We start from the raw sequence: 10,014 nt of genomic DNA, 5'->3' as shown, positions 1-10,014 counted from the left end.
TTTTCTGTTTGAACACAAGGTGTAATCCACTTGACTATCAAAGGTGTGGGGTGAGTATGAATTGAAAGTAGCCCTGCCACATGCACATGCACACATACTGCCCACTGTGGATGCAGCTTGCTGATACCATCTGCTCCCATCAATACTGACTCTGGCTCACACATCTTGGAGAAGAAAAATAAAATCTGATGTATTCTTTAATATTCTTTTTTTTAAAAAAAAAAAGTAATTTCATCATCCACTTAAAGAATCTACTGAAAACAGGAATGACACATTAAATGCATTATTACTGAATACAGCATCAGTGTTAGCGTAGCTTACAGGGGAAAGTAATATGTTTAATAGTTTTTTTTTTTTTAAGTTTACTGATTAACCCTTAAAAATCCTCTAGATTTCTGTTGCCTTCGAGTGCTAAGGACATAGTGTTCTAAGGAACAGTAATGTGTAACTCTGTGGGGTAAATTGTGATGGATAGTTACCCTTTAAGTAATCTACCAAAGTATTCCAAGCATTTATATTCCGTCCAGGACGTTTATAATCCAGCTGCAAAATATAGTGTTTATTTAGAGACTCTAAATGGTAAGCACAATGATCCATGATAACACCATTATTGATCACATTTTTATAAAAAACTTTCCAGCATTTTGATAACTTAGATTGATGGTAACGTCCAATCAGGAGCAGCCAAAGATCAACCAGTGAGCAGAAAGTTCTATGTGTGTGTGAAAAGAAGAAAAATAATGCTCCGTCTAAGAAGACGTTTCTGATGCACGGTGGCGCCACAAAGCAGCTGAGCTGTTAGCAGCAGGAATAACTGGAAATGAGGAAAAAGTATGTAAACCCTATAACCCGAACCCTTGTGTGTTTGTTTCAATAACAATATTTTTTCTCGTGAAAGCAAAGACTTGAGAGAACGATGAGATGACAAAAGGCTTGGTCACTGTTGATCTGTCTGTTATTTCTACAAAGTTCTGTTAGTAATAAATTCTGTTTTCTTCTTCTGGTCGGCCTTTATGCTGCTATATACGTTCATTTTACATCATTTTAACCTCATAATCTGACAGCTGAGGCTGTCCTGAACACATGTCTGCATTCTGGGATGAAAAGAGTTGAGCTTCCACCTTTTAAAAGAAAAACAGGCGGACCAAAAATATCCTTTATGTGGTTCTGAGCAAATTTCTCAGTAAGAGCTTGCGATCTTAATGATTTACAACTCAATTAAGCCGGTCACAAGATGGAGGAGCAGCTATGAAAAAAAAAAACAGAAAAACAAGCTCAACGGGTTTATCTTTTTGGTTTTGCAGATTTTGCTGACTGATTTGTTTGTGTGTGTGTGTGTGTTGATATATATCTGTCTGTGTGGCTTGTGCATCAGTGCAGGGAGCTTCTTGCCTGCATTAGTGTGTCATTCAGTGTTTGTATTGACTGTGGTCTCTGAGGGAAAACCTGCACATTCCTCTTCCCTGCCCATGTTTTTTAATTGGAGGGGTACTTGCAGACACACAACTTGCATCAGGCTTGTGTGTGTGCACATGCGGGTTTTTATTTTACGCTTGACTATAAACTGACAACTGTTTAAATCTGTTAATGATGGCATAAAACATTAAATTATCAGTTGTTTTTAATGAAGTAGAAGAACATATGTGTTAGGTAGAGTACATGAAAATTAAAAAAATAATAAGATTTTAAAATAAGATTCATTCAAGAGGAACCAGCTGTTTTCTGGTGAAATAGTTATGATTATAATTAATTTTAAATAAAACCTCAACCTAATTATTTATTAATGAATTATTATAATGGTATTGACATTTCCCACTGTTTTCCACTGAGTCATTCTATGGAACAGGTTCTGTTTCCACTTTGTAATTTAAAAGAATTTTATTAAGGGCAAAAATTATTTTAAGAAATTCACAATATAAAAGATAGGTTAAACCTCCAAAAAGACATATTTTCCCACCTCAGGTATAAAATATTTCATATTACCTGTATTATTAATATTACCTATATTTATTCAGACCCGGGAGTCATTCGTATACCACCCTGTCATGGACAATGGGCACACAATGACCAATAATACATGAAATAATTTCTAAAAATCATTTGTTTTCCTACTAGTAAAGTGTCCTTTATTAGATATTAATATTTTAAAACATAATTCAAGTTTAAAACAACTTCCCAGGCTTTATAAATACCACCCCTTCACAATAAAAAATGTGACGGGGTGGTAAATTTCAACATAAAATGACTACCAGTTCTGCATGGTAAGCTAGCTGACTCAGCATATCTGCTTTCAATCTGAAATATAATTTTATTTGCATTAATTAATTAAAAAAAAAAAAGTTTTCCAAATCTATTTTGTGTCAGGGGGTGGTTACATTAAGCTTGACGGACTCCACCCAACCTACAAAAACCAGTGCTGTCAATAAATTAAAAAAAAATTGAGAGATTAATTAATTATGATCTGTAATTGATTAATATAATAATCTCTTTTTTAATCTCACCTAAAATTTGCTGAGTAAAGCCCTCACTTTGAGATATTTTCATTAAATTCATTATTTTGGCAGATCGAAAGATTGATATAACAAAAAAATGGCTTTATAAAGTCATTTATTGTTTTTATTAGACTTAAACAGATGCAGTCCTAGCAGTTTACATTGTGCTGTACTTAACACTAGTCCCAAGTGCTGCCTGCAACCTTTAGTTTAAACCATATTACTGTTTTGTCAATCTCCAAATACCTAGAAAATGAAAATAAAACAAAACATCAGGTCTAAATGAAGTTCTGTAGTTAACACATCAAAACACAAGAACACTTTCTGAGCTAAACAAGTACTGAACACTGAATTTTAATTTTTTTTTATTTTATTTATTTTTTTTTGCTTTTCTTCAGCTTCAGATAAAAATTAAAGACCCATTAATCACAACGCTGTAAGTTAGCACATCAAAAATAACATTGTTCATCATCCCAAATTAAAGCGCTGAAATACCATCAAGCCATCAATTCTAGTTGCTACAGAAGACAAAGCAGCCATGCTGACCTCGTGCCTCTTATTTCTTGGTCACATTTTCGGGGCGCAAGGCCGCCCTTTTCTTTTGCACTATGTGGCCTGCAAGGCTGAACAGTCTCTCACAAGGCCCAGATGTTGCCGGGGAGGCCAGGTACTTGCTTGTCAGGACTGATAGCTTTTCATAGGCTCCTGAGTGAGCATACCACCACTGCAGTCATCAATATCATCAAGGGACAGTCATCAATACTGATGCTGGGCTCTGCTCTGTAGCGCTGCAGCTCTCCAGACTCATTTCCATCTTCTTCTGAATCAGAGTCAGACCCCAGCAGGAAAACACTCCTCCTCTTCTTCTGAGCTGGTTCATCATCCTCTGTGGGGGGCTGGAGAGTCGCTGCTCTTCTGGGCTCTGCTGCTTGGAGCATGCTCTCCAGACTGGTCCACACCTGAATGGATGGATGAATGGATAAATGAATGAATACTAAGTGCAGCAGGCTGTTTAATTTATTTTTTAATTTTTGTTTTGTGAAGCACTTTGTGTTGCATTTCTTATGTGTGAAAAGTGCTATGTAAATAAAGTTTGATCTGATAAATTGGGCTCATTAGTCCAGCTTATCTTTATGGTCTTTACCTGTTCCTTCTTTTCTCTTGGAAGACATTTCAAATCCTTAAACCGTGGATCCAGTGCTGTGGCCACCATGTACCATGTCTCGTTTGCATCAATTCGCCATACTGCCAGTTCCCTCTGGAAGGCATTCTTGAACTTTACCACGTAGGCTGGATCATCATCAGTGATGTCCATGACACGGTCCAGATGGCGAAAAGCAGGCAGCACTACAGAGCAAGAGACGTAGGCCTCACCACCCAGCAGCTCAGTCACATACCTGCATAATTGGATAATTTTGCAAAATAAACTTAGCTGGGTATTTAAAGTGTAACTGATTTCTAATTTAATTGTCCTTAAAAGTAACTACCTAATGTTCATTCATGTTTGTATTACATGATGATTCCAGTACAACTCTGAGTTCTGTCATCTGCAGAAATACTCTGATGACTCAGCAGTTGTTGGGTGTATCAGTGATGGACAAGAAGCAGAGTACAGAGAACTGGTCGGTCAGTTTGTGAAATGGTGCGGTGACAATCATCTCATCTTGAATACCAAGAAAACAAAGGAGATGATTGTTGACTTCAGGAGGAACAAGAACACACATAGAAGTGTTTCCATCATGGGAGAGGAGGTGGAGGTGGTGGAGGAATACAAGTACCTTGGAGTTCAGCTGGACAACAGACTTGAGTGGAAAAGCAACACTGAGTACATTTACAAGAAAGGTCAGAGCAGACTCTACTTCTTAAGGAAGCTGAGATCTTTTAACGTCTGCACCAAAATGTTGCAAATGTTCTACAGGTCTGTTGTTGAAAGTGCAATCAGCTTTGCAGCAATCTGCTGGGGCAGCGGCATCAGAACCAGAGACTTGAAAAGAATTAACAAACTGATCAAGAAAGCCGGTTCTGTGCTTGGAGTAACTCTGGAGCCGCTGGAGTTGATCATCAAAAAAAGAATTCTGTACAAGCTGACGAAGATAATGGAAGATCCTTCACACCCTCTACACAACGCCGTGACGAAACAACAGAGTGTGTTCAGTGGGAGGCTTGTTCAAGTCCGATGCAAGACAGAGAGATACAGAAGATCCTTCCTTCCAGCAGCTATCAGGCTGAAGAACAAAGCCCTTAATTAATTAATGTGATTGTTTTACTAAAAAAAAAAAAAAAAAAAAAAATTACTACTACTACAATATTGAATTTCCCTTTTGGATTAATAAAGTATTTTTCATTCATTCATTCATTAAAATGGACAGGTGTATATTTAGGCTTACCTGCATGATTCAAGCAGGACCTCCAGCCTCTGCAGTTTCCCCCGCTCACATTCGGTTGGCATGACCAATCTGTGATTGTTCTGTTGTTCCAACGTCGCCTGGACAGCCTCTCTGTTGTGTAGCAGAAGTGAAACCATTGCCAGTGTCGAATTCCACCTGGTCGGTACATCTTGTATAAGCGGCTCCGTCTTTTTTCCAAGTGCAACTTGTTGCTGGTTAAGTTCTATGGTTCTCGCAGGGCTTTGTTTAAAATGGCCAACAATCTTGTGGCACTTTGCTAGTACACCAGTAAACCCACTGCTATCGAGGCAGACCGTGATGGTCCTCTGGAGAATGTGAGCATTGCAGGCGATGTGTTTATTTGGAAGGTCTCTCACAGCAGCCAGCATGTTTGCTGCACTGTCTGTACTGATGGTGGATATCTTGTTTTAAGTTCCCCAGTCATTTGCCACCTTGAGAAACTGTTTGGCGCATTTATCAGCAAAGTGCCTGGTTTCTGTTTTCATGATGGTAAGTGCAAATGAGTTGAGGTTCCACTCACCATCAGTAAAGTGTCCGGTCACCCCCAAATAGCTGTGGTTGCCAACTGACATCCAGTGATGTCCAGTTATAGCAACATAGTTGGGCAAATCCTTCGCTAAAATCTCAAGTTTTTTTTTCTTTTCACCGTCGTACATCTTGATGATTTTGGTTGTCACTATAGTCCTGCAAGGTGGCTTGTATGATGGGTCATTGGATGCAGTTTGCAACACCTCTGTTAACCCCTCGTCTTCCACTATGTTTATTGGCCTGCAGTTCATCGCTATCCACTTGGCAATCACCTTCGTCAGCATGTCGGTCGCAGACTTGCTCATAAGCAGGGTGTTCTCCTCGAGTTTAGTTTGCCGAAAAGCTTTGCTATGGCTTACTAACTTGCTAACATCTTTACTGCTAACTGCTTATTTATCATAACAAGAAGCAGAGCATGGAGAAAACTCCAACAAGACGACAAATAAATTAAGAACCACAACAACCGGAGTGGGACGAACCGAAAAACCAGTAAATGATTCGACACCTTGGACCACCGACATGTCTAGCAATGCCGCAGCAAATGACCCCTGCATGCGGTTTCTGGAGGTGATCATCTGCAATGAAAACACTGCACACTCAGAGGAGTTTTTAGATTAGTAAACAGGACAAGAAGCATTAAAGCTTCTGTATAGACCTAAGAGTTGTTCTCAGGTACCACCCAAATAGCTGAGCTGATCTACTTCACATGTTTTCCATCTTTTTTGTTTATAATATGGTTCTGATCCATGTTTACGTCATCAGAGACGGAGTCGAACAGCATCCTGGATGCTCCTGCTGCCACCAGCAGCCTTTGCCGCATCGATCAGGTAAATAAAACAGTTTTAATGCATATAAAAATATCTGTTCTTGATTTAATAGAGATAAAAAAGTCAAATGTAAACAGGGCATGTATGCTTATATACAGATACTGGTTTAAATGGAAAAGGGCGAGCTGATAGAGCCACACAGAACTGATTGTAATAGCAGACTCAGTCATTTCAGTGGAACTTAAACTTAATTTATTTTTATTTAATTTGAAATGACTGCTATTAACTTGTGCACTCCTGGACAATTGAGAATTTTACACAATATATTATAACTTTATTAGCATCCTTCTTGTTTATAACTTGTTTTTTTTTTTATTCTAAAATGTTTATCTATTCAGCAACTAAACCAGAACCAGTATCAACCACCATCAGCCAACACCAGCCAGTTGCCAGCACCCTCTGCCATCCCTGGACCTGGTAAAAAAAAAAAAAAAAAAAAAAAAAAACACTCTGTTGCGTTGTACAGGCACCTTGTTGAGTTTTTATATTAAAATTCCAAATATTTTATTATAGCTGATGTGTTAAGTATCTGTCTCCACCCTCCCTGTTTTTCCATGAAATAGAAAAAAACTCTTCTGGCTGCTGTGCAGGACAAGCTGTTAGATGCTGAAGAGCAGAGGCAAAGCGATGCAGCTTCAACATGCTGCAGGTCTTCCAGGAACAGAGCAGCGGCTGGACGGGCAGAACTGAAGCCAGCAGAGATCTGCGATGGAGGGTCTCTGGGTGTAATGGACAGGTTGGCAGAAAAAGCCAAAGTGATATGCATCATTGTATACGCACATGTAAATAGTTATTTCTGCACGGCTGTATTCACTTTAAAAATAAATGACTTTATAAAGAGTCTGAAGCATTCAGTTTTTGTCAGATGTGGTTTGGCAACATCTATGAAATGTTAGCTAATAAAAATATTAAGTAGTTATTAACCATTAATAACTATGAAATATTAAATAATCCATCTTTGCTCACTACATTTTAAGTCTTATCCTGGGGTGTTCATTACATTACAGTTTATTAACTTTTAAAATGCAGCACAGGATGAAGTTCATCATGTTTAACGAAGGTCCAGCATCAAATACTTGTGGACACTTATAAAAATCGCTATGGAAAAAAAAAAAAAAAGCATCTGCTAAATGACGTAGAAACACACACAGGTGTGTGTAGAAAAGTACACATCTGTAAACATTTCACCACCCCTTACTACATTTTCACTCTCATGTACTGCTAATTTTGTGTGACTGTATCTCCTCATAATTCTAGACCATAAGTCAGTCACAACCAACTCTCCAGTGACAGATTACTCCTCCACCTTTCTACTGATAGATTCCATAATGCACACAAAACTTAAAAGCAGGTGATGACATTTTTATTTTGCAGAAAACAAAAAATGAATAAATGATACATTTTCTATGGAACGTTTTCTCTTTAAATGTGTACATCATGTATACATGTATGTTCTGTCTGTTGAACTTCCACAACATGAGGCTTATTATGAAAAGGTGTGTTGTGATTTGTTGGAAGGCACAAGGTACAACATCAAGGCTGCAGCTCTCCAACTCCCTCAGTATATGCAGCAGGTGGTTGTGTTCATCGTCTCCAGTGCAGCTTCAGGCGCCCACAGATGGACTGAAATGTCTCCCTGGACATACAAATGCATGTTATACATCAAGATGATGTCCGGAGCTTTTCTTTTTACCTGACAGTATTTTTTTCACCTGCTGCCACAAAATAAGCAACACAATGGCATCGCCAGCAAGAAAGACGGTCGCTACAATAAAATTTCTTAAGATCTGTGTGCCTTGTCGGACTGGCTTCCTCTCAACCCTGAATTGGACTAAACAGTATAGGAAATGGATGGATGGATGAATCAGAAAGCTGTCCAGCCTGCATCTTTTAAGATACAGAGTAGAATAAGCTCCCAGTCAGACAGCTCCCAGACAGTTCACAGTAAGGCATTTCCCAGTAGGGCAGTTCCCAGTCAGACAGTTCCCAGTCAGACTGCAGGTTCAATAAAAAACATGACTCAACAACATTTACTGGGGAATACATTTCAACATAATTTTTTAAACACATTTGTCGGAGCAAATTTCCAACAATCACTTATAATAATGTCTTTCTGTAAATATGAATAAATATGAATAAAGTCTGACTATATGAACTTTATTATGCTGGATTTTTAAAGCAGACCTCTAAATTCATGTAAGAGATCAAAATAACATCAGCTGACTGCATTTATCACAATAATCTGATATTCACTTGGAAATATTTTGTAACTTAAATCCATATGAATTTACAAGTTTGATTAGATTATAAATTCTCTATTTGTATGTTTGACTTTTTTGACAACTCACAAAAAAGAGGATTTATTTAAAAGTCTTTTACAACTATGTTCTTCTTCTTCTTCTTCTTCTTCTTATTATTATTATTATTATTATTAATAATAATAAATATTATTATTGTTTCAGTAGCAGTGGTTTGGAAGCAACAGTAACAGTCAGATTAGCAAAGGGATGCAGATGGAACATAACACTGTTAATTCTATAACACTCTAGCATAATATGAGTAATCAGAGGCCTGAGCCCCTGCAGAGCCCTATGTCTAGCAACATCCCTGCCCTCAGTCTCTGTAGGCATAACTTATTGATCACGAAAGTCTTTTTTTCAGGCTCAACAGACAGATCCCAAATAACCTCAGCTGTCATCAATGTCAGGGTGGCTGATAGTCATTACTGCACATCTGAACTAAACAGGAAGCCTTAGTTTTAAGATTGCAGGAACTGTTGTTTAAACATCAACACAAAAACTTCAATCTAGCAGCAGGCAGAAGTAAATCACTTCCCCAAACACCAGTGATACTGCTACACATACAGGATCCACCAGCTCCACATTTTATTCCTCTGATAGTACCTGATAGTACCTGCCTGTAGCACCAACGGACTCAGAGTAATGTCTGTCTCCTCCCTAGCTACACCTGTCCTCCTCCTCTCCTCTTTCGCCTCATCACTTCTGCTTTTGTGTTATGGTAGAGTCTTATTTATTGTAGTTTGCTGGCTTCACACACACATCAAACTGTGCATCGTTGCTGTTTGTGGAGCTGAAATATCTCCACTCATCACTGCGTGTCGGACTGATCACTGAGCAGTGGACGAACCGCTGCTGCAATGCGACGCTGCGTCTTTTTAAAACATGTCTACAGGCAGAAGAAAAAGTAGTTCCTTATTTCTTAAGAAAGATTGAAATATTCTTGCATTTTACTATGGCATGATTATTCATTCATTAATAATTTTATAATATAAGAATAAAGATAGAACAAGTTTTTTTGTTTTTTGTTTCTTTTTTTTTTTAAAGATAATTAATTTATTTATCAGTTGTCTGTAATTTAACCAAGGTAAGAGTCTTCATTGTAGCATTTTTGTATTTTTTTTTCTTTTAATTCCTGTTTTAATTGGACAGAAAAGAACAGGAGTTACCAATTAGTCCTGGCTTAAAAACCTGTATGCATGGCTTCATTTGATTTTATGAACCAATGTATTAGTCCCTGTTTAAATAAACACATAAATAAATAAATAGTCTGACATTAAAAGAAAAATAATTGAAGAAAAAAAAAAACAGGACAAATTTAGACTGATTTGAGTTGTTTGAGGGTAAGAAGGTATTCTGTCTAAACATACTGAAAGTTAAAGCTTAGAACTTGTACATTAAAAAAAGACTATTTACCCCTCAGAGAGCAAAAGAAAAGAAAAATTCATGAATTTTTCCCACA

Source organism: Melanotaenia boesemani, chromosome 9 (genome assembly GCF_017639745.1).
Source record: "Melanotaenia boesemani isolate fMelBoe1 chromosome 9, fMelBoe1.pri, whole genome shotgun sequence".
In the NCBI taxonomy this organism is placed as follows: Eukaryota; Metazoa; Chordata; class Actinopteri; order Atheriniformes; family Melanotaeniidae; genus Melanotaenia; species Melanotaenia boesemani.
Note: the sequence above shows the minus strand (reverse complement) of the source record.